This window comes from Cibotium barometz, chromosome 38 (assembly GCF_041138505.1).
Source record: "Cibotium barometz isolate CiBa-2024 chromosome 38, ASM4113850v1, whole genome shotgun sequence".
Taxonomy (NCBI): Eukaryota; Viridiplantae; Streptophyta; class Polypodiopsida; order Cyatheales; family Cibotiaceae; genus Cibotium; species Cibotium barometz.
Window position 1 is genome coordinate 40633504 of NC_141083.1, and position 23907 is coordinate 40657410.

Here is a 23907-nt window from a genome sequence, read left to right on the forward strand (position 1 = left end):
CGACGATGATTATGACCTATTGGACCCTGTCGACGTCCTGACAGAGACGGAGCTCTCTAGTGGACTGTTTAAATATCTTAATGTCAAACTAAACAATATGGGTAAAGTCCAGGCTGATTTAGTCACGATGTTACAGAGCATCTCCACACGGTTAGATGCACTGACAGCCGCCTCGGCTAGTACTCCGACTCCTCGAGGTAGCCGAGCTCCTGCGGCACGGGTGAGCGTAACATCGCCAGTGGTTGCAGGAGTACAGACCGATGCGCCTGCAGGGCCGTCCGTAGCGACAGCTTCGTCGTTATTAAAAGACTTAAAGCCGCCTAGTTTTGGTGGCGAGGAGAAGGAAAGAAACAAGGACTCGGTTAATATGTTTCTAGCGAAGTGGTCAGATTTGCACGCGCTGCGACAGCAGCCTAGCTGTATACAGTCCATAGAAGCTAGCCTCTCATTAATCGGCAAAGCGTACAAGTGGTGGATGAGTTTGACAACTCGTCCTGCCACTTGGACGGAGTTTGAAACGATGTTTCGAAAAGAATTTTTGCCTGTTAATGAGGCAGAGAGAAGCTGGGAGTTATGGGACAAGTGCTCGATGGAGAACAAATCCCTAACTCAGTACATCTCAGACTATAGGGAGATAGTACTCAAGCTAAAGGGAATCGATGCATTCCAGACATTGCGAGGCTTTAAAAGAGGCCTCAAAGATGATTACCTTGAGTACGTAGAGCCCTTACAGCCTAAAGACTTAGCAGAGGCAATTAAATATGCGCAGATATTTGATGACATCAAGCGCCGTAGTGCGCGTGGTGGTTCTAGCAGGGCCGAGGGTAGTGAAAAGAGGAGGTCAGGCCTTAAAAGAAAAGGGTTCCGCAGTGATAAACAAGGGGATAGGACGGACCAGGAAGGACAGGGTGGTCATTGGTCTAAAAAACCGCGACCATCCAAGAAGAAAAGAGACAGCGAAATCCAAAAGAAAGAGTAGTATACTAAAGCGCGAAATGAAAATCGCTGCTTTAATTGCAATGAAGTAGGGCACACAAAGGCTGAGTGTCCAAAGCCTAAAGCCAGCACGAGTGGCAACGAGCCCAAAAAAGATGGTAAATCTTCTAGGCAGTTGCATAGAGTGCAGAGACTCCCTCTGAGTTCCGCAGAGTTCAGAGAGGTGACAGTGTGTCATTGTGATGAGCATCACGCTTGTTCAGTGACACCAGCGATGTGGCAGCCTACTGTAGGTCCGCATGACATGGTGCGCATGTATGGCACCATAGGTGGCCGTAGAGTCACAGTTTTTATTGATGATGAAGCTAGCCACAACTTCTTGAACTACTCGTTGGTCAAGAAGTTGGGGTTGACTGAGACCCGGAGTGATCATGAGTATACTGTTGGCCTAGCCAACGGATATGACAAAACGGTATGGAATACCGTAGTATTGGGGGTCCCATTATCTATGCAGGACTACGAGGCTCCGCTTGACTTTCAGGTCATGCACTTAGCCAGAGCAGACGTATATCTAGGCAGGGAGTGGCTGTATGGCTTGGGCCCTAGTCTAGCTCGGAGTTACTTACATAATACGCTATGTTTTGAGCACGGAGGTAGAGTCATCACCCTGCAGGGCGACCGCTGCCACACCACTTATTTCCTCCATGGAGCTGTGTACAGCAGTCCGCAGAGACCAGATAGCAGAGGTATATGCTTGTTACCCTCTTTTGAATTCTGTTTCCGTAGATGAAACCATAAATGATGTTTGCGTAGACAAACAAGGAAAACAAGATAGCCTTGGACGAGACCCACTGTTTGAAAACCTTGTTTGGCATGCATGTGATTCAAACAAGAAAAAATCCAAGGTGAATGAGATATTAAAGAAAAAGTACGTAGATACTTTAATGAATTTATTAGAGGATTTTCAGGATGTTTTTCCTGATGATTTACCAGATGGTTTACCACCATCTAGAGAAGTAGACCATGGCATCGAAGTTATGCCAGGATCAAAACCTATAAGCAAACCTGCTTATAGATTAAGCCACTCCGAGGCACATGAGGTGGAAAAACAATTAACGGAATATTTGAACAAAGGCTTTATTCGGCCTAGTTCAAGTCCGTGGGCATCGCCTATTCTTCTGGTAAAGAAGAAAGACGGATCTATGCGGATGTGCATAGACTATAGGGCTCTTAGTCAGATAACGATTAAGAACAAGTATCCAATGCCACGCATGGATGAGTTGTTTGATCAACTCTATGGATCGAGATACTTTACAAAAATAGACCTGAGATCAGGATATCATCAGGTTAGAAATAAACAAGAAGATCTTGCGAAGACAGCATTTAGGATCCGTTTCGGGCATTTTGAGTTTTTGGTTATGCCATTTGGGCTAACCAATGCTCCAGCGACGTTCATGACGCTGATGGACAGCATTTTACGTCCATATCTGGGAAAATTCGTAGTAGTTTTTAGTAAGACATAGAAAGAACACATAGAGCATTTGCGTCTAGTGTTCGAGTTGTTGCGACAGCACAAACTATTTGCAAAGAAGAGCAAATGTGAATTTTTTGAAACAGAAAATCACTACATTGGCCATATTATATCCGCCAATGGTACGCGGATGGAGCCAGAAAAAGTAGAGGCTATTCTTAAATGGCCAATGCCAAAGAATCTCGAGGAACTGCAGATTTTTCTTGGCATGTCGGGGTTCTACCGACAGTATGTAAAAGACTACGCGAAGATCGCAGTCCCGTTGACTGACTAGTTTATGGTCAAAAACTAAAAACATTAGTTGGGGGGACGCCCAACAGAAAAGCTTTGATAAGCTCAAGGTGACCGTAGCAGCTGCACCTGTTTTGACTATTGTCGATCCAAATGAGCCGTTTGTTTTGGAAACAGACGCTAGTAATGAGGCCATTGGGGCCGTACTTATGCAAAGGAGACGCCCAATTGCATTTGAGAGTAAAAAGTTAGATCGTGCGCAGCGTAACTACTCGGCTTACGAGCGAGAGTTGCTAGCGATAGTTCATGCACTGAAAAAGTGGAGACACTATTTATATGGTGCTACTTTTGAGGTCCGGACGGACCATGAAAGTCTGAAATGGCTTTCAAGTCAAAATGAACTGAAGGGTAGAAAAGCTCGGTGGGCGGAAATTCTACAGGAGTTTGACCTTCAGATACGTTACCAGAAAGGTAAGTATAACGTGGTGGCAGATGCACTTAGTCGCATGCCACAGATTAATGAACTTAGTTTCACAGTCTTCAAGAATGATTTCTTGGAGTCCCTACGTGGTTTATGTGAGCACGATCCATCTTTTACAGAGGTCTGGCGCGCTGTACGCGTACGCACTTCTTCACAGACGCGACCACCTCCCTCGTTGGCACGGATAGCTAGTCCGGAGAGACTGGCCGGAGGTGCAACGAGAAGGGAAGCGAGAGTTAGTCCGGAGAGACTAGCCGTGTCTTCTGGGTATAGTTTGGAGCCGGAGAGCTCTGACGTAGGCCCTTCATCACCTTTGACTGCCACGGCTTCAAAGGGGAGTGATAAACTTCGTCGAGGGGAGAAATATGCTAATTACTCCATTGACGACGGGTACTTACTCTACAAGGGTAGAGTATGTGTACCAACTATTGATGACTTTCGGGCCCACATTCTTAAAGAAAGTCATGATAGTCCAAGTGCGGGTCATCCTGGGATTCAGAAGACCTATGCAGTAGTAAAAAGACAGTTTTATTGACCTAGTTTGTTTAAGGACGTCCAGACTTATGTGCTGAAATGCAGTAAGTGCCAGGTCAATAAACATGAACGTCTTAAGGTCGGAGGACTACTCCATCCGCTGGAGATTCCTCAAGGGAAATGGGAAAGCATTTCCATGGATTTCATTACTGGTTTACCCAAGACGAGTCGAGGGAATGACTCGGTGTGGGTGGTAGTGGACAGGTTAACTAAAATGGCAAAGTTTATCGCCATGAAGAAAACTGTTAAAACGCCAGAGTTGGCAAAACTCTTTATTGAACATCTCTATAAGCTATATGGCCTGCCCGCAGATATAGTGTCGGATAGAGAGAGAAAGTTCAAGAGTCATTTTTGGAGGGAAGTCTTCAAAAAGTTGGATACTACTCTGAGTATGAGTACGACAGATCATCCGGAGTCTGATGGTCAAACTGAAAGAGTTAACCAAATTCTAGAGGATATGTTGCGTTCTTATGTTAGTAAGAAGCAATCTAATTGGGAAGAGTACTTGCCCTTATTGGAGTTTGGCTATAACAGCTCCAAACACTCAGCGACTGGATTTACACCATTCATGTTAATGTATGGATTCCAGCCGAGATCTCCGATGGCTGTAGGCCTAGAAAAGGAGAAGATTCAATCTGTCAAGGATTTCCTTGAAGATATGAATGATATGCTCAGAGCCGCACGTGAGAGCATTCGTAGCGCTCAGGATCGCGCTAAAACTTATGCGGATAAAGGACGTAGAAAGGTGACCTTTGCAGAAGGTGACTTTGTATTCCTCAAGGTTCCTGCGCAGTCAGAAACCATGAAAACGGAAAAGTGTGATAAACTTTCTCCGAGATATTGTGGTCCTTTTAAAATCCTTAAGAAGATTGGGGACGTAGCATATAAACTTGAGTTACCGGAGAGTTCTCAAGTCGATCCTGTCTTCCATGTCAGTAAACTGAAGAAATCAGTTCACGGGTTAGAGAACGCAGTTTCTCCAGAGATTTTGGTGGACTTGATAGAGCCACTAAAGATACCACATGAACCTGAAAAGATTCTAGAGTAGCGTGACAGACAAACCCGACATAAAGTGTACCAGGAGGTACTTTTTAAATGGACAGATAGGGATGAAGAGGTAGCTACCTGGGAATGCCGTAGTGCAATTTCCAAAAGGTTTCCCCAGTTTGTTTTCGAGGACGAAAACTCTTCTTAAGGGGGGGGGGTAATGTCACGTAGGCTGTAATGCCTGTGACCGACGGCAGACCGGATGGCCATATCCGGGGTTCAGTGGGAGAGGATGCCCATGCGGAGTCATGGGCGGCCAGGCTAGTGTGGACGGCAGGCCACACACTATATAGCCTGGGGGATGAGGGGCAATCCTCATTCTTCCTCTATGGCTGGGTGGTGAGCCAGAGGCCGTCCCCTCCTGTGGTAACGCCCGTAGCGGCGTTACAGGTATCTAACATAGTGTTGGATACATGTAACGCCGCTACGGGCGTTACCACAGGAGGGGACGGCCAGTGTTAGATACCAAAACTAGGCGGCTTTAAGTCTTTTAATAACGACGAAGCTGTCGCTACGGATGGCTCCGCAGGCGCATCGGCTTGTACTCCTGCAATCACTGGCGAGGCTACGCTCACCCGTGCCGCAGGAGCTCGGCTACCACGAGGAGTCGGAGTACTAGCCGAGGCGGCTGTCAGTGCATCTAACCGTGTGGAGATGCTCTGTAGCATCGTGACTAAATCAGCCTGGACTTTACCCATATTGTTCAGTTTGGCATTAAGATATTTAAACAGTCCACTAGAGAGCTCCGTCTCTGTCAGGACATCAGCAGGGTCCAATAGGTCATAATCGTCGTCGTCATAATCCAAGAGGTCCTCCTCGGTCCCCTCGGCGACGTCGGTGTTCATGTCCTCTGGCTCGTCGGCCAGAAAGGGGTCATCTGCCAATGCGGCCGCTGCGGGCTCGCTGGGTCCTAAGGCGAGGTCAATAGACGAGGAGGGCGCTGGCGGATCACGCGTGATCGACGAGCGCACTCCGGACCGGACAACGGTCGGGCGTGTACGGCTTGACAATTCGGTCGCTGTCAAACCCGCGACCGAGGACAAGAGCCCGTAAAAACCTAGAGAAGTAGAAGGCGGTGGGGACACACTACGCCTAGCAGACTTCTTTAGTTCTTGCAAAAAACAATGCGAAAACTCGGAAATTACTAAAGAAAAACGCTAATAAAATGAGCAGTGGTGGAGAGAGAATAGTCACCCCCTTTACGGTTGCGTGTCGATTTGTGTTGCGCTGCGAGCCTCCAGACAGCGCCGCTTTCCGGGATGCTCCGATCCGAGAGAAAAAATGCTTACAACTCATAAGAAAAATAAATTTTCTCGGGAAGTTGTGCCTGGAACACTCGGATTATCCCTTGCCGGGATTATCCCTCCTCCCCAGCCGAGAGAGAGGATCCGTTTGAATTTAGTTTCATTTTTTATTTTATCAAAAATGAATAATTAAAATATAAAAAAAATAAAAATAAATGATTTTTTTTTCTTCTCCTCTGGTGCTGCGCTTGTTGGCTGGCCGCCGCCCAGTTGGCTGTTGCTGGCTGGCCGCCGCCGCCCCTGGCTGGCCAGGAAGGCCGGGTATGGCCTGGCCGCCGCAGCCAGTGTCTCACAGGCAAGGGGAGTGAGAAAGCGAGTTTGTGCTCTTTCAGTACAACGTAGGCCAGCAGGTCTTCGCTCCCGCCCCCTCTACACAACGGCGGTTTCGTCACAGACGGGTGGCGCACACAATGGCGCACATTTGTGCTCTTCGCCCTACTCTCTACACAACACACAATAGAGAACAATGCACTAGGTGACTTCCGTTCTTTACCAAACGAAATTTGCTTCGCAGACAGTGGGGCTGGTGTCCGCCCCCCCCCCCACACACAAGCTTCAACGAATTCTTTCGCAGACAATTTCAACGCAGAGAAAAAAAAACAAAACGAAAATTGCTTACTTGCGTTTTGCTTGCTGTGTGTGACGGAGAGAGAGAGAGAGAGAGAGAGAGAGAGAGAGAGAGAGAGAGAGAGAGAGAGAGAGAGAGAGAGAGAATTCTTCCCTTCAAAAATGGCCGCCCCTCCGCCACACACTCCAGTGTGGAGATAAGGATGAGGAGATGAATGGTTGAAAACCATTGAGTGGGCTCCGGTCCCTCGGTCAGGCGCGGACCCTGACGACCCAATCGAACCGACGCTCTCATACCAGTGTTAGATACCTGTAACGCCGCTACGGGCGTTACCACAGGAGGGGATGGCCTCTGGCTCACCACCCAGCCATAGAGGAAGAATGAGGATTGCCCCTCTTCCCCAAGGCTATATAGTGTGTGGCCTGCCGTCCACACTGGCCTGGCCGCCCATGACTCTGCATGGGCGTCCTCTCCCATTGAACCCCGGATATGGCCATCCGGTCTGCCGTCGGTCACAGGCGTTACAGCCTACGTGAGATTACCCCCCCCCCCTTAAGAAGAGTTTTCGTCCTCGAAAACAAACTGGGGAAATCTTTTGGAAATTGCACTACGGCGTTCCCAGGTAGCTACCTCTTCATCCCTATCTGTCCATTTAACAAGTACCTCCTGGTACACTTTATGTCGGGTTTGTCTGTCACGATACTCTAGAATCTTTTCAGGTTCATGTGGTATCTTTAGTGGCTCTATCAAGTCCACCAAAATCTCTGGAGAAACTGCGTTCTCTAACCCGTGAACTGATTTCTTCAGTTTACTGACATGGAAGACAGGATGGACTTGAGAACTCCCCAGTAACTCAAGTTTATATGCTACGTCCCCAATCTTCTTAAGGATTTTAAAAGGACCACAATATCTCGGAGAAAGTTTATCACACTTTTCCGTTTTCATGGTTTCTGACTGCGCAGGAACCTTGAGGAATACAAAGTCACCTTCTGCAAAGGTCACCATTCTACGTCCTTTATCCGCATAAGTTTTAGCGCGATCCTGAGCGCTAACAATGCTCTCACGTGCGGCTTTGAGCATATCATTCATATCTTCAAGGAAATCCTTGACAGATTGAATCTTCTCCTTTTCTAGGCCTACAGCCATTGGAGATCTCGGCTGGAATCCATACATTAACATGAATGGTGTAAATCCAGTCGCTGAGTGTTTGGAGCTGTTATAGCCAAACTCCAATAAGGGCAAGTACTCTTCCCAATTAGATTGCTTCTTACTAACATAAGAACGCAACATATCCTCTAGAATTTGGTTAACTCTTTCAGTTTGACCATCAGACTCCGGATGATCTGCCGTACTCATACTCAGAGTAGTATCCAACTTTTTGAAGACTTCCCTCCAAAAATGACTCTTGAACTTTCTATCTCTATCCGACACTATATCTGCGGGCAGGCCATATAGCTTATAGAGATGTTCAATAAAGAGTTTTGCCAACTCTGGCGTTTTAACAGTTTTCTTCATGGCGATAAACTTTGCCATTTTAGTTAACCTGTCCACTATCACCCACACCGAGTCATTCCCTCGACTCGTCTTGGGTAAACCAGTAATGAAATCCATGGAAATGCTTTCCCATTTTTCTCGAGGAATCTCCAGCGGATGGAGTAGTCCTCCGACCTTAAGACGTTCATGTTTATTGACCTGGCACTTACTGCATTTCAGCACATAAGTCTGGACGTCCTTAAACAAACTAGGCCAATAAAACTGTCTTTTTACTACTGCATAGGTCTTCTGAATCCCAGGATGACCCGCACTTGGACTATCATGACTTTCTTTAAGAATGTGGGCCCGAAAGTCACCAATAGTTGGTACACATACTCTACCCTTGTAGAGTAAGTACCCGTCGTCAATGGAGTAATTAGCATATTTCTCCCCTCGACGAAGTTTATCACTCCCCTTTGAAGCCGTGGCAGTCAAAGGTGATGAAGGACCTACGTCAGAGCTCTCCGGCTCCAAACTATACCCAGAAGACACAGCTAGTCTCTCCGGACTAACTCTCGCTTCCCTTCTCGTTGCACCTCCGGCTAGTCTCTCCGGACTAGCTATCCGTGCCAACGAGGGAGGTGGTCGCGTCTGTGAAGAAGTGCGTACGCGTACAGCGCGCCAGACCTCTGTAAAAGATGGATCGTGCTCACATAAACCACGTAGGGACTCCAAGAAATCATTCTTGAAGACTGTGAAACTAAGTTCATTAATCTGTGGCATGCGACTAAGTGCATCTGCCACCACGTTATACTTACCTTTCTGGTAACGTATCTGAAGGTCAAACTCCTGTAGAATCTCCGCCCACCGAGCTTTTCTACCCTTCAGTTCATTTTGACTTGAAAGCCATTTCAGACTTTCATGGTCCGTCCGGACCTCAAAAGTAGCACCATATAAATAGTGTCTCCACTTTTTCAGTGCATGAACTATCGCTAGTAACTCTCGCTCGTAAGCCGAGTAGTTACGTTGCGCACGATCTAACTTCTTACACTCAAATGCAATTGGGCGTCCCCTTTGCATAAGTACGGCCCCAATGGCCTCATTACTAGCGTTTGTTTCCAAAGCAAACGGCTCATTTGGATCGACAATAGTCAAAACAGGTGCAGCTGCCTTGAGCTTATCAAAGCTCTTCTGTTGGGCTTCCCCCCAACTAATGTTTTTAGTCTTTGACCGTAACTGGTCAGTCAACGGGACTGCGATCTTCGCGTAGTCCTTCACATATTGTCTTTAGAACCCCGACATGCCAAGAAAAATCTGCAGTTCCTCGAGATTCTTTGGCGCTGGCCATTTAAGAATAGCCTCTACTTTTTCTGACTCCATCCGCATACCATCGGCGGATATAATATGGCCAAGGTAGTGAATTTCTGTTTCAAAAAATTCACATTTGCTCTTCTTTGCAAATAGTTTGTGCTTTCGCAACAACTCGAACACTAGATGCAAATGTTCTATGTGTTCTTTATGTGTCTTACTGTACACAAGAATATCATCTAGGAAAACTACTACGAATTTTCCCAGATATGGACGTAAAATGCTGTCCATCAGCGTAATAAATGTCGCTGGAGCATTAGTTAGCCCAAATGGCATAACCAAAAACTCAAAATGCCCGAAACGGATCCTAAATGCTGTCTTCGCAACATCTTCTTGTTTAATTCCAACTTGATGATATCCTGATCCCAGGTCTATTTTTGTAAAGTATCTCGATCCATAGAGTTGATCAAACAACTCATCCATGCGTGGCATCGGATACTTGTTCTTAATCGTTATTTGATTAAGAGCCCTATAGTCTATGCACATCCGCATAGATCCGTCTTTCTTCTTTACCAGAAGAATAGGCGATGCCCACGGACTTGAACTAGGCCGAATAAAGCCTTTGTTCAAATATTCCGTTAATTGTTTTTCCACCTCATGTGCCTCGGAGTGGCTTAATCTATAAGCAGGTTTGCTTATAGGTTTTGATCCTGGCATAACTTCGATGCCATGGTCTACTTCTCTAGATGGTGGTAAACCATCTGGTAAATCATCAGGAAAAACATCTTGAAATTCCTCTAATAAATTCATTAAAGTATCTACGTACTTTTTCTTTAATGTCTCATTCACCTTGGATTTTTTCTTGTTTGAATCACATGCATGCCAAACAGGGTTTTCAAACAGTGGGTCTCGTCCAAGGTTATTTTGTTTTTCTTGTTTGTCTACGCAAACATCAATTATGGTTTCATCTACGGAAACAGAATTCAAAAGAGGGTAACAAGCATATACCTCTGCTATCTGGTCTCTGCGGACCGCTGTACACAGCTCCATGGAGGAAATAAGTGGTGTGGCAGGGACAGTACGGTCGCCCTGCAGGGTGATGACTCTACCTCCGTGCTCAAAACATAGCGTATTATGTAAGTAATTCCGAGCTAGACTAGGGCCCAAGCCATACAGCCACACCCTGCCTAGATATACGTCTGCTCTGGCTAAGTGCATGACCTGAAAGTCAAGCGGAGCCTCGTAGTCCTGCATAGATAATGGGACCCCCAATACTACGGTATTCCATACCGTTTTGTCATATCCGTTGGCTAGGCCAACACTATACTCATGATCACTCCGGGTCTCAGTCAACCCCAACTTCTTGACTAACGAGTAGTTCAAGAAGTTGTGGCTAGCTCCATCATCAATAAAAACTGTGACTCTACGGCCACCTATGGTGCCATACATGCGCACCATGTCATGCGGACGTACAGTAGGCTGCCACATCGCTGGTGTCACTGAACAAGCGTGATGCTCATCACAATGACACACTGTCACCTCTCTGAACTCTGCGGAACTGAGAGGGAGTCTCTACACTGTATGCAACTGCCTAGAAGATTTACCATCTTTTTTGGGCTCGTTTAGCTTTAGGCTTTGGACACTCAGCCTTTGTGTGCCCTACTTCATTGCAATTAAAGCAGCGATTTTCCTTTCGCGCTTTAATATACTACTATTTCTTTTGGATTTCGCTGTCTCTTTTCTTCTTGGATGGTCGCGGTTTTTTAGACCAATGATCACCCTGTTCTTCCTGGTCCGTCCTATCCCCTTGTTTATCACTGCGGAACCCTTTTCTTTTAAGGCCTGACCTCCTCTTTTCACTATCCTCGGCCCTGCTAGAACCACCACGCGCACTACGGCGCTTGATGTCATCAAATATCTGCGCATATTTAATTGCCTCTGCTAAGTATTTAGGCTGTAAGGGCTCTACGTACTCAAGGTAATCATCTTTGAGGCCTCTTTTAAAGCCTCGCAATGTCTGGAATGCATCGATTCCCTTTAGCTTGAGTACTATCTCCCTATAGTCTGAGATGTACTGAGTTAGGGATTTGTTCTCCATCGAGCACTTGTCCCATAACTCCTAGCTTCTCTCTGCCTCATTAACAGGCAAAAATTCTTTTCGAAACATCGTTTCAAACTCCGTCCAAGTGGCACGACGAGTTGTCAAACTCATCCACCACTTGTAGCTTTGCCGGTTAATGAGAGGCTAGCCTCTATGGGCTGTATACGGCTAGGCTGTTGTCGCAGCGCGTGCAAATCTGACCACTTCGCTAGAAACATATTGACCGAGTCCTTGTTTCTCTCCTTCTCCTCGCCACCAAAACTAGGCGGCTTTAAGTCTTTTAATAACGACGAAGCTGTCGCTACGGACGGCCCGGCAGGCGCATCGGCCTGTACTCCTGCAACCACTGGCGAGGCTACGCTCACCCGTGCCGCAGGAGCTCGGCTACCACGAGGAGTCGGAGTACTAGCCGAGGCGGTTGTCAGTGCATCTAACCGTGTGGAGATGCTCTGTAGCATCGTGACTAAATCAGCCTGGACTTTACCCATATTGTTCAGTTTGGCATTAAGATATTTAAACAGTTCACTAGAGAGCTCCGTCTCTGTCAGGATATCAGCAGGGTCCAATAGGTCATAATCGTCGTCGTCATAATCCAAGAGGTCCTCCTGGGTCCCCTCGGCGACGTCGGTGTTCATGTCCTCTGGCTCGTCGGCCAGAAAGGGGTCATCTGCCAATGCGGCCGCTGCGGGCTCGCTGGGTCCTAAGGCGGGGTCAATAGACGAGGAGGGCGCTGGCGGATCACGCGTGATTGACGAGCGCACTCCGGACCGGACAACGGTCGGGCGTGTACGGCCTGACAATTTGATCGGGGTCAAACCCGCGACTGAGGACAAGAGACAGGAAAAACCTGGAGAAGTAGAAGGCGGTGGGGACACACTACGCCTAGCAGACATCTTTAATTCTTGCAAAAAACAATGCGAGAACTCGGAAATTACTAAAGAAAAACGCTAATAAAATGAGCAGTGGTGGAGAGAGAATAGTCACCCCCCTTTACGGTTGCGTGTCGATTTGTGTTGCGCTGCGAGTCTCCAGACAGCGCCGCTTCTCCGGGATGCTCCGATCCCAGAGAAAAAAATGCCTGCAAAAATAAAAGGAAGCTGTGCCTGAAACAATCGGTTATCCCTTGCCGGGATTATTCCTCCCCAGTCGAGAGAGGATTCGTTTGAATTTAGTTTCATTTTTAATAAATTAAAAATGAATAATTGAAATATATATAAAAAAATGATTTTTTTATTTTTTATTTTCTTCTTTTTCTATTCTGGTGGCCGCTGAGGGCTGGCCGGCCCCCTGGCCTGGCTGGCGTTGTGGCTGTGCTGGCCTGGCTGGCCGCCGCCCGGTTGGCCGTCGCCTGGCTGGCCTGGCTGGCCGCCTAGGCTGCCTGGGCTGGCTGCGCCTGGTTGGCCTGGCCGCCCACTGGGCTGGCCGCCTAGGCTCTTCAGATGGCACATGGGTGCTCAGACGGCGCATACGCAAGGTTTTCGCCCCCCTCAGATTCTTCGCTGGTTTATGCCCCCTCAGACACACAGTGTTATGGCTTGCCGCCTTAGACTCTTCGCCCCCCCCTTTACACGAGTTGCATTGCCACAGCAAGTCGTGGGGCTGGCTGGTCTTCGCCCCCCCACCCCCACACACAGTAGAGAGATAGGCGACCTCTCTCTCTATCAAACGAATTTGATTCGCAGACAATTTCAACGCAGAGAAAAAAAACGAAAATTGCTTACCTGCGTTTTGCTTGTTGTGTATGACGGAGAGAGAGAGAGAGAGAGAGAGAGAGAGAGAGAGAGAGAGAGAGAGAGAGAATTCTTCCCTTCAACATGTCTTGGCCGCCTCCCTCCACACCCTCCATTGTGGAGATAAGGGTGAGAAGATGAATGGTTGAAAACCATCGAGTGGGCTCCGGTCCCCCGGTCACGCACGGACTCTGACGACCCAATCGAACCGACGCTCTGATACCAGTGTTAGATACCTGTAACGCCGCTACGGGCGTTACCACAGGAGGGGACGGCCTCTGGCTCACCACCCAGCCATAGAGGAAGAATGAGGATTGCCCCTCATCCCCCAGGCTATATAGTGTGTGGCCTGCCGTCCACACTAGCCTGGCCGCCCATGACTCCGCATGGGCGTCCTCTCCCACTGAATCCCGGATATGGCCATCCGGTCTGCCGTCGGTCACAGGCGTTACAGCCTACATGACATTCGGAGGCCTTAACTGGCCAACGGTCGAAAGGCCGGAATAACAACAAGGGCAAAGGGAAGGCTTCACCGAAGAAGTCTTCTGAGAAGAAGCTTGATTCAGAACGAGAGAAGCTGAAGGCCGAAAGATCTTGTAATGATTGTGGTGAGAAAGGCCACTACTGGAGGAAGTGTCCTAAGCGGACAGGGAAGAGTGCTGATTCCTCAGCCTCGGCTGCGAAGACTCCAGCATTTGTGCACTTAGAGATGGTGGACTCCGATGCTTCATCATCTTCGAGCGAGGAGGCAGTTGGCTTCACCGCGAAGGATACCCGGGAATGGATTCTCGACAGTGGTGCTTCCAGGCACATGACTCCATCGCGTGACTTCTTTCTGGATCTGAAACGGCAGTCAGGTCGCATCTTTATTGGCCATAACTCCACTATTCCGATACATAGTGAGGGCCGGATGGAGATTATTCCCGACGGCAAGGGGGGCAAGCATGCTTCCTGTGTTCTTTATGTCCCTGCTCTGGGTTTTCATCTTCTGTCAGTGCATGAGGTATGCAAGACTGGCTTTCGGGTGGAATTTGAGGAGCATTCAGTTGCTCTAAAGGACTGTGAGACTGGCCAGGTTGTTTGGGAAGGCGGTGTGGAGAATGGCATCTACAAGCTCTGTGCACTCTCCACATTGACAGGTTCTCAGGTCGGAGATTTGTGGCACTTTCGTTTTGGCCACTTAAATGTGGATGCATTGAGGCAAGCTTTCCGGGACCAGATGGTGGTTGGCTTGCCAGATGTTGGTAGTAGGCAAGGGCGTTGCAGCTCTTGCATACGTGGTAAGCAGCATAGGGAATCCTTTCCGAAGCAGGCTTCCAGCGGGCTTCAAAACCATTGGAGTTGATTCACACTTGTGTGGACCTCAGCAGATACCATCTTTGGGAGGATCTCTCTACTTTATGCTGCTTGTTGATGATTGTACCAGATTCACGTGGGTCTACTTTCTTTCCCAGAAGGACCAGGCTTTTGCTCGGTTCAAGGATTGGCACGTGATGGTGGAGAAAGAGTCTGGATTTCAGGTGAAGACTCTCAAGGCTGACAAAGGAGGTGAATTCTCCTCGACTGTATTTCTCAGATTTTGTGCAGATCATGGCATCAAAAGGGAACTGGCCAATACCGGATCGCCTTCGGAGAATGGAGTTGTTGAACGCAAGAACAGGACTGTGGTGGAGATGGCGAGGACCGTGCTGGAGCATCGTGATCTTCCTCTGGGGTGAGGCTGTGGCAACGGCTGTCCATACCATTAACCGATCTCCGACGACTTCAGTACCCCATATGACTCCATTTGAGGCATATTTTGGCAGGAAACCCGATGTCTCGCACTTCCGTGTCTTTGGGAGTGACGCGTATGTACATATTCCGAAGAACCAGAGGGGGAAGCTTGACTCCAAGTCCCGCAAGCTGGTATTTGTGGGGTATAACTCTCTTTCCAAGGGATACAGGTTGTATGATCCAGATAGGAACGAGATTGTTGTCAGCCGAGATGTGGTCTTTGACGAGCATGTTCCAGCATCCACTGTCGAGGAGCCGCCACTTCTTGGAGATCCAGAGGAGTCTGATGATGATTACCAGTCTATCATTCCAGTTGATCCACCTCAGTCATCACTCACAGGAGGTTGAGCCCGCAGCTGGAGTAGAGCCCCCGCGACCACAGGAGGCTCCACGATCTGTTCGAGTACCTAGGTGGTTGTTAGACACCCTTCGGGAGTCAGGTGTCACGGAGCTACCCTCCGAGTGGACCACAGAGGACGGCCCTCGAAGATCACATAGAGTCCGAGATAAAAGCAACATGGCGGAGCTTCTTCAGGTGAACTATGCTTTGATGTCTCGTATCATGCGGGATAAAGAGCCCACTTCCGTAAAGGAAGCCCTTTCACAGGATACTTGGAGGAAAGCCATGCAGGTGGAACTTGATGCCATCGAGAAGAACAACACTTGGGAGTTGGTGCCGAGGCCGTCGAAGCGGTCAGTCATTGGTGTCAAATGGGTCTTTAAGACCAGATACGCGTTTGATGGGTCGGTGGACAAACACAAAGCCAGGCTTGTGGCTAAAGGTTATGCTCAGCGGCTAGGCATCGACTACGAGGATACCTTTGCACCGATAGCCCGGATGTCCACGATTCGGACCGTTCTTGCCCTTGCTTCTTCTCAGAGGTGGCTCGTGTATCAAATGGATGTAAAATCTGCGTTCCTTAATGGTGACCTGCAGGAGGAGGTGTACGTTGAGCAGCCTCCAGGCTTTATTGTTCCAGGATCGGAAGGGATGATTTACAGGTTACGTAAGGCCTTGTATGGTCTTAAGCAGGCTCCCAGGGCTTGGAATCAGAAGATTGATTCCTTCTTTATTCGGACTGGATTTCAGAGATCTGTTGCAGATCCGAACCTGTATCTCTTTCGGGAACGCGGCATGGTCACACTGATCATCCTTTATGTGGATGATCTCATTCTCACCGGCATTCATGTGGAGCACATTGGAGTGACGAAGGCTGCCTTGTCAAAGGAGTTTGAGATGACCGACCTAGGCTTACTCCACTTCTTTTTGGGATTGGAGATCTGGCAGACCCAGAGCGGGTTTTTCGTCTCTCAGCAGCGGTATGTTCATGAGTTGCTTGAGGCCTTTGGGATGGAGAACTGCGAGCCTATTACTTCGCCGATGGACCCGAACACCAAGTTAACCGTTAGAGATCCTTGTGAGCCAGTTGATGCCTCGCAGTACCGGAAGTTGGTTGGTTCATTGATCTGGTTGCTGAACGCCGGATTGGACTTGAGCTTCTCCGTGGAGCTGTTGAGCTCTTTTATGCAGACGCCATTGAAGTCTCATTGGGACGCAGGATTGCGGATCTTGCGGTATCTGCAGAGTACGAAGGATCTGGGACTCTTTTACACAGGAGGGAATGGAGTCAAGCTCCAAGGTTGGAGTGACTCAGATTGGGGAGGAGATCCAGACACGAGGAGATCTACTTCAGGATACAGTTTTACCCTCGACTCAGGAGCAGTTTCTTGGAGCAGCAAGAGGCAGCCAACTATTGCCCTTTCTTCGACAGAGGCAGAGTATCGGGCTGCTTGTGGTGCTGCTTGTGAGGTTGTATGGCTGCGGAGGCTGCTAGGCGAGATTGGGTTTCCACAGAGGGAGCCCACAGTCATCCAGTGCGATAACCAGTTGTATAGCTATTGCTCGGAACCCGGTTTTCCATGCCCGGACCAAGCATATAGACATACAGTATCACTTTGTACGTGAGAAGATCTTGGCTGGTGACATCTTGCTACTTTATTGTTCGACGGAGGACAATGCGGCGGACCTCTTCACGAAGTCTCTACCTCAGGCTACGCTCAGGCGGCACTCCAGCTCCCTTGGGTTGGTTTCACAGCCAGGAGCTGAGAGGGGGTGTTAGAAGTCATCTCCTGTCTATATTTATACACCAGGGCCTCTGTTGTGGGTGTGCCCGCCCTGTATAAGGTGTTTTATCATTTTTCCACACTCCTTGTATTTTTTCCTATTTTTTCCCATTTTTTCTAGTGGTGGGGAGGGTTGCCAGAGGGTGGCAGGAGCACTCCAGAGCTGGCCGACTGTCCCAACAGCAGTCCTGTGGCTGGCCGACTGCACACAGGTGATGCGTGGGCTTCAGGGCTGCTGGCCGACTGCACACAGATGAGTCATGGGCATTTTTCTGCTGGCCGACTGCACACAGATGAGTCATGGGCATTTTTCTGCTGGCCGACTGCATTTATGCAGTCGTGGGCACTTTTTATGCTGGCCGACTGCTCTCCCAGAGGCATATATATAGGCCCCTTGCCCCCACCACTTATTCATTCAGTTTTCTCGGGATCTTGTGTATAGAGAAGAGTTTACACACCTATCTCTCTGTGTTTCTTGTGCTGTTGATTTTCTGCAATCTACTTGCTCTTGTCTACCCAAGTTTGGTTATCATTTCCGCTGCATATTCTGACACAGTCCCCCTCTTGCTCACACAAATCCCAAGAACTATCTAGAGCCTAGGCTCTGATGCCATGTCAGAATACGCAGCGGAGATAATGACCAGATCTGGGAACACGAGCAAAACACAGTGCAGAAAATCACAGCACAAGAGAGAGAGGGATAGAGGCGTGTAACTCTTCTCTATATACACAAGAAGATCCCGAGGAATGATACAAAATGACAAGGGGGCTGGGGGCCATTTTATATGGCCCCCCATCAGCAGTCGGCCTGCTGTAGGGCAGCCGACTGGACACAAGAAACCTCCACGACTGAAAAATCACAGTCGGCCAGCAGCATAGTGGGTCGGCCAGCATCAGAGAAGTCCCACGACTCATGCAATGCAGTTGGCCACTTCCAGAATCTCCACAGATGCAGTCGGCCAGGTTCAAGGTCCTCCTGCCACTACTAGACTGCCTCCCATGCCACAGAAAAATAGGGAAAAATAGGGGAAAAATGAGAAAACACCTCATAAGGGCGGGCACACCCACAACAAAGGCTTTGGTGTATAAAAATAGACAGGAGATGACTTCTAACAGATACCTCTATGTCCTGTGTACGGAGGAGAATGGCATCAATGACTTTTTGCCTCATGTTTGACACAACATATAGGCAATTATCCATTATGAGATACCCCTTTTTGATCATATAGGAGCATGTGCATGTCCAACCACTAAATCAGTCCATATATGTCCAAAATAGCATCTGTATGGTACAATTCACGCATGGTAGACAAGTCCCCATGTGAGCCAACCGACATTGCAGCCACATATGGCTTTCTGGACAATGCATTTGCCACCACATTCTTCTTTCCTGGAGTTTGCATAATTTGAAAATGAAACATAGACAAGAAGTTTGCACATCCTCATGTGCTTCTCTGAAAGCTTTGTTTGCATCAAGAAGTACCTTAGGTTGTGGTGACCTGTCTTGACAATAAAATGAGCCCCGAGAAGGTAGTGTTTCCAAATAGTCAAGGCATGAATTATGTCATGTGCATAAAATGCCATGGACATTCTCAGAGTTAATCTAGGGATGAAGAGGAAGACCTGTCGGCTGTACCAAAACTAAGCAAGGAGCTGTCGGCTGAGACACAAGGGCTGTCGGCTGAATTAGGACCAAGGCGGCTGTAGGCGCTGCATTTCATGAAGTAGATGCCAGGTCGGGTGGCCGACTAGCAGTCGGCCAGCTATCCACATGTCCCAAGGCCTATAAATAGGCACATGCTCATTGTAAGAGTCATTCATTCCTTTATGGAGTGGGTCGTTAGGGTCCAAGTGGCGACTAGACTTTTGGGTGTTTATCACCTTTTTTACAAGGCAGCCTAGGGCTGTGGACTGAGTACCTTTTTGTGCCATATGAATATACTGAATTTCCAGCTCTCTCTCGGCTCTCTCTCTCTCTCTCTCTCTCTCTCTGTGAGAGACATCTTTGGATAGTGATGTGTATGATGCTTACCTTTGTTGCTGGAGTTTTCCTCCCAGATGTTATCCATTAGGAGCTCCTAGTACCGTACTTTTCCTCACAGTTATTTCAGTTTCAGTTAGTTGTTTTTAGCTTTTCTTACACAGACATTGTATCAGATCCACCAATTGTTGTAACCTTTTTGGTCTCATAGGTCATTTTGGCCTTTTGAAGACGTTAATATATCATTTCATTTCATTTCATTTCTACTCTCCCTTCTGTCTGTGTTTTTGCGTCAGCATGTTCTAAGTGGTGTTTAGGGCTGAAAGAAGACCCTCAGAGCTTCCGCATGATACAAATTACAACCAATAACTCCTTTTCAGAGATGCCCAAAGAAAGCTCGGCATCATGTCATGCGAATGACAACTTTCATAAGCTACAAGATGTCCTTGATTTAGGACAACCCCAATGCAACTTCTGGATGGATCACACTCCACATAGAAAGGTTTTTGCAAGTCCAGGATGACTAACAGTGGCCCACTTATAATGGCATACTTGAGGTAAAAGAAATCTCATCAACTGTCCACTTGGAGACTGTGAGCTCATGGAACGGCAAAGCAATCCATGCAAAGTGTGTGATAGAACGCTTGTAATATGAGCATAAACCCAAAAAGCTTCGTACTTCATGTATGGAAGATAGCTTAGGCCAACTCCGAATGGCTTCAATCTTTGTAGGATCCATCTTGATGCCGTCCTTTGATACAATGTGCCAAATAGTGAATCTCGTAAAGAAAAAATTCACTCTTTTTCGCTTTGATGAAGAGCTTGGGGTTATGAAGCTCTTGAAACACAATGGGCAAATGCTGGCGATGTTTGAGGTGTTCTTGCTCATTCTTGGAAAATACCAAGATTTCATCGAAAAACACACCTGTGAATCTTCGATGCTCACGGAAAATGCGATCCATCATTCTATTAATTGTGGCTGGTGCATTCGTGAGTCCAAATGGCATAACCAAAAACTCATATAACCCATATGACGTGGTGAATGTGGTTCTGTGTACATCTTGTGGTGCAACACACACCTGGTGATAGTAATCCAGATGCGATCTCCACAGAAATGAAGTTATCTGTGGCACAATCATCAAACATAAACAGTACGGGCTGATCCTTGAGCTATCCCTCATCAGAACCTGCAGGAACCATAGGTACTCCTTGACTAGCTTGTGGCATCATCTGCATAGCTTGGGCTTCAATGGGCTTCATCCTCTCAATCACTGTATTCATGGGTGTAGCCTCCACTCTACGAATCTCTGGCTGTGCTACAACTGGAATCATCCCCAGCTGATTCATCCGCTGTAATTTCCAGTCTTTTGATTTAGCAATTTCCACTGCATCCTCATAAGACCTGGGTTTCTTCAATTCCACTTTCCAGCGAATACTCCTCTTAAGCCCGGCTACAAACTTGTTTTTCTTCATCATGTCAGGCGGTACCTGGTCTTCCCCTAAAGCCCTGCATAGAGTCTCCCATAGCAAAGAAAATTTCTTCATATAATCATCTAATGATTCAAACTCACCTTGTGTCAGAGCTTGCACCTCATGTCAAACCTTGTCGGGGTCTTCTACCTTCTTGAACCTGTTGCTAAGTGCTGTCTTTGATCCATTCTCGGTCATATCAAGATGTGGAACAACAACCCTCAATGACTCCTCATAAGCTCTGTACCAGGTCCTTGCATCCCCTTTCAAACAGATGCTCAGTAGCCGCAACACCTGTACCGACTCATTAATATGGTTGCTTATGCATGCAACCTCCATTCTTTCCAAGAAATCTGCCACATCCTCATTAGGGCTACCGTAAAACTCTGGATAAGACATCATTTTCACCCCCAAACTTCACCTCAGATCCCAAGAAAGCACCTTCCCTGAACTCTCAACTTCTAGGGCACACACCCTGATAACTAAAGGAAATAACAGAGCAATCCTCAGTGGGGGCACCAGAAAGATGTGAGGCAGCTCAGGAACACAAGAAGGCCACTATAGCTTGCCGACTCACCACCTTCGGAACACTCACAAGCACAAGGGGCACCACCAGCTTCTCTAGCTGGAAAGAAAATCAGCAGTAGACCACACCTTTTCTCATATCCCTACTCCTATACCCTCATTCATCCACCACCATCACACACCACAAGCTCAAATCGGAAAAGCAAGACAGCTCTATTGCTTAATCTGCAATTCAATCAGCGGAGTAGAGAGGGAAACTTACAATTGTCCAAACACAAACACAGAAAATAGTTATAGAAGCTTGTCGAGCTACAACCTGATCACATCAGCACCTATACTGCCAATACACACAAAAAAAAACCAAGGCTCTCTCTTTGGTCAGCATCCACTCTCTGCCTGCAATCGTCGCCCACACAAAACCAGCTACTCTCTGTGCATGGTATGCCGTCACAAATTGTGAGTGATCGCGATGTCAAATTGTGAGTGATCGCGATGTCAAATTACAAAACCTTTGATGCAATAAGGAAAAGTTTCTTTTGGAAGGGGATGTGGAAGAGCATTCATGCTTATGTAAGTGGGTGCCGGTCATGTCAATTGAACAAGGATCCTACGCATAAACCGGGAGGTTTGCTTCAGCCATTGCCCATTCCCGAAGGCAAATGGAGTCATATATCAATGGATTTCATTACTAACCTTCCGCGCACAAAGAAAGGGTGGGACAGCTTGTATGTTGTGGTGGATAGATTGACCAAAGTGGCCCATTTCATTCCTTCCAAGGTCACATATTCAGCCCAAAATGTTGCCCCAGGAGCTTGGAGTCTTCCCACATAAGGCACTATGCCTTCCTCCATTGGTGTGGGTGTGACCATAGCACCTTGCATAGCTTGGTCTGGACCTTCTTCAAGCTTGAATTCTTTTTGGCCATGGGTATGAAGTATCCACAACCTATCAGTACCCCAGTTGTGTATCACACCAGCACCTCACAACCATGGTCGGCGGCCAATCACTAAGGAGTATGCTCCTTTGACTTCGGGAAGACGAATGACCACAAAATCTAGAGAGAAGACATCATCTTGAATTTGGACTAGCACTTCCTCCACTAGCCCGAGAGGTGTCACCTCACGTTGGTCTACCATCTGGACATGGAAATACGCTAGTTTGGTGAGCTGTAGACCAATGGCTTTGAGAGAACTCCGACATTAGGTTAACTCCGGATCCGCCATCCACAATGGCTCTAGAGAGAGGGGTGCCACTGATGTGCACAGTGAGGCAAGGGCTTTTGAAATCGGTGAGGGTGCTAATTGCATGAGTGATGCCCAAACATTTTGTTGATTATCGTCGCAGGTCGGCCCAAATCAGTGGCATACCATCGGGAATATTTGAGCCCTCCTCCAGTTGTTGCAGTAGCAAATCCAATTGCACTCGGGAAATGGGGCTAAATTGGAGCAATTCGATAGAGTGACATCCCCACCTTGCTCTCCTTGAGTAGGTCAGCCATGGAAGCTGTTGAAGGTGTGGGTTGGGGAGTCACATTGGCTTGCCCTCTATCAATGAACATGGGTGGTGCCTCCTGAAGATCTATGAGAGTTTGTAGAAAGGCGTGGTCCACCACATTATGAGAATTGTTTGACTGGACTTCACTTTGCTCTGTTGATGGTTCTGGTTCTCCAAGGGCCTTCTTTTGATATCATGGTTCTCCACATGAGATGAGGGTGTAGGGTTGTTTGGAGTTGGGGACACTCCCAAGGTGAAGGATGGGTGAACTAGCACCAAGGAGGAGGTGTCGGCCAAATGCAAGGACAAAGCAACCAAACATTGGGTAGAACTGTGCATAAGCTGTAGGCGACCCTGTGAAGCTATCTTCGAGAGAATACACCGGCCCGAGACTGAGGGTAGGTGTGCTGAATACTCGTGAAGAGACTGAGCTTCTTTGCCTTGGGCTGAAAGCACAAGAGTGGCTGTAGGTATGCACAAGCAGGAGCTGAGGCATACATGCTTGACTTTGCTTGATAATCTCAGAATTTTGCTTGATGATTTCTGGGACTGAACATGACTTGCCTTTTTATATGGCTACTGGATGCTGGTCGGCTGCCTGAGGATGCTGTCGGCGTGCAGAATATCCCATGACTGGAGCCAATATAGCATTTAATGCTTGGTCGGCTGATTGGACTGGTTGGGCTGCTGCATAAGTTGGCCGACTGTCACATTAAGTTGCTGACAGTCTGGCACTGGCCGATTGCTGTCCAGGCCCCATTGGTCCTGGCCGACTGCTTTTTAGCCCCCCAAAAGGCTGTCGACTAGCCCTAGGTGCATTGCTAGGGGGGTGGCTACCCCTTGCAAGGCTAGCCCATCTTTTTGGGCTGCCTTGGGGCTGGCCCCTTCTACATGCAATGCAACTAAATGCTTCTAGTGCTTACTACTACTATGGCTGACCTCTACATGCACCTACATGATGAACACTTGCTGAATTCTCCACGGGGAGTTCAGAGGATTGACCTGACATTGACCTCTATGTCTGGGAGACTGACCTACGTAGCTCGTGCTTGACATGCCCTGGAGTGGGCTCACAAAGAGGTCACGGCATACGACAAAATATCCTAAAAAGGTACCGTGTACCACAGTGCATGGTTGCACGTGAAAGGGCGGGTACAAGGGAGCCGGAATACAGAGAATGGCGGGTGCAGGGTGCTGGGCGGAGGCGGGCAGAGAAAGGAGATGGGAATGGCGGGGTACAGAGAATGACGGGCACAAGGTGTTGGGTGGAGGTGGGCAGAGAAAGGAGATGGGAAT

The 23907-nt window shown here is 47.9% G+C and overlaps 1 protein-coding gene across 4 annotated transcripts in view; it reads left to right on the forward strand.

The window, feature by feature from the left end:
* LOC147616718 (endoribonuclease) overlaps window positions 1-23907 on the forward strand; it is a 74949-nt gene that overhangs the window by 7680 nt on the left and 43362 nt on the right. The gene's annotated exons all lie outside the window — the stretch shown is intronic.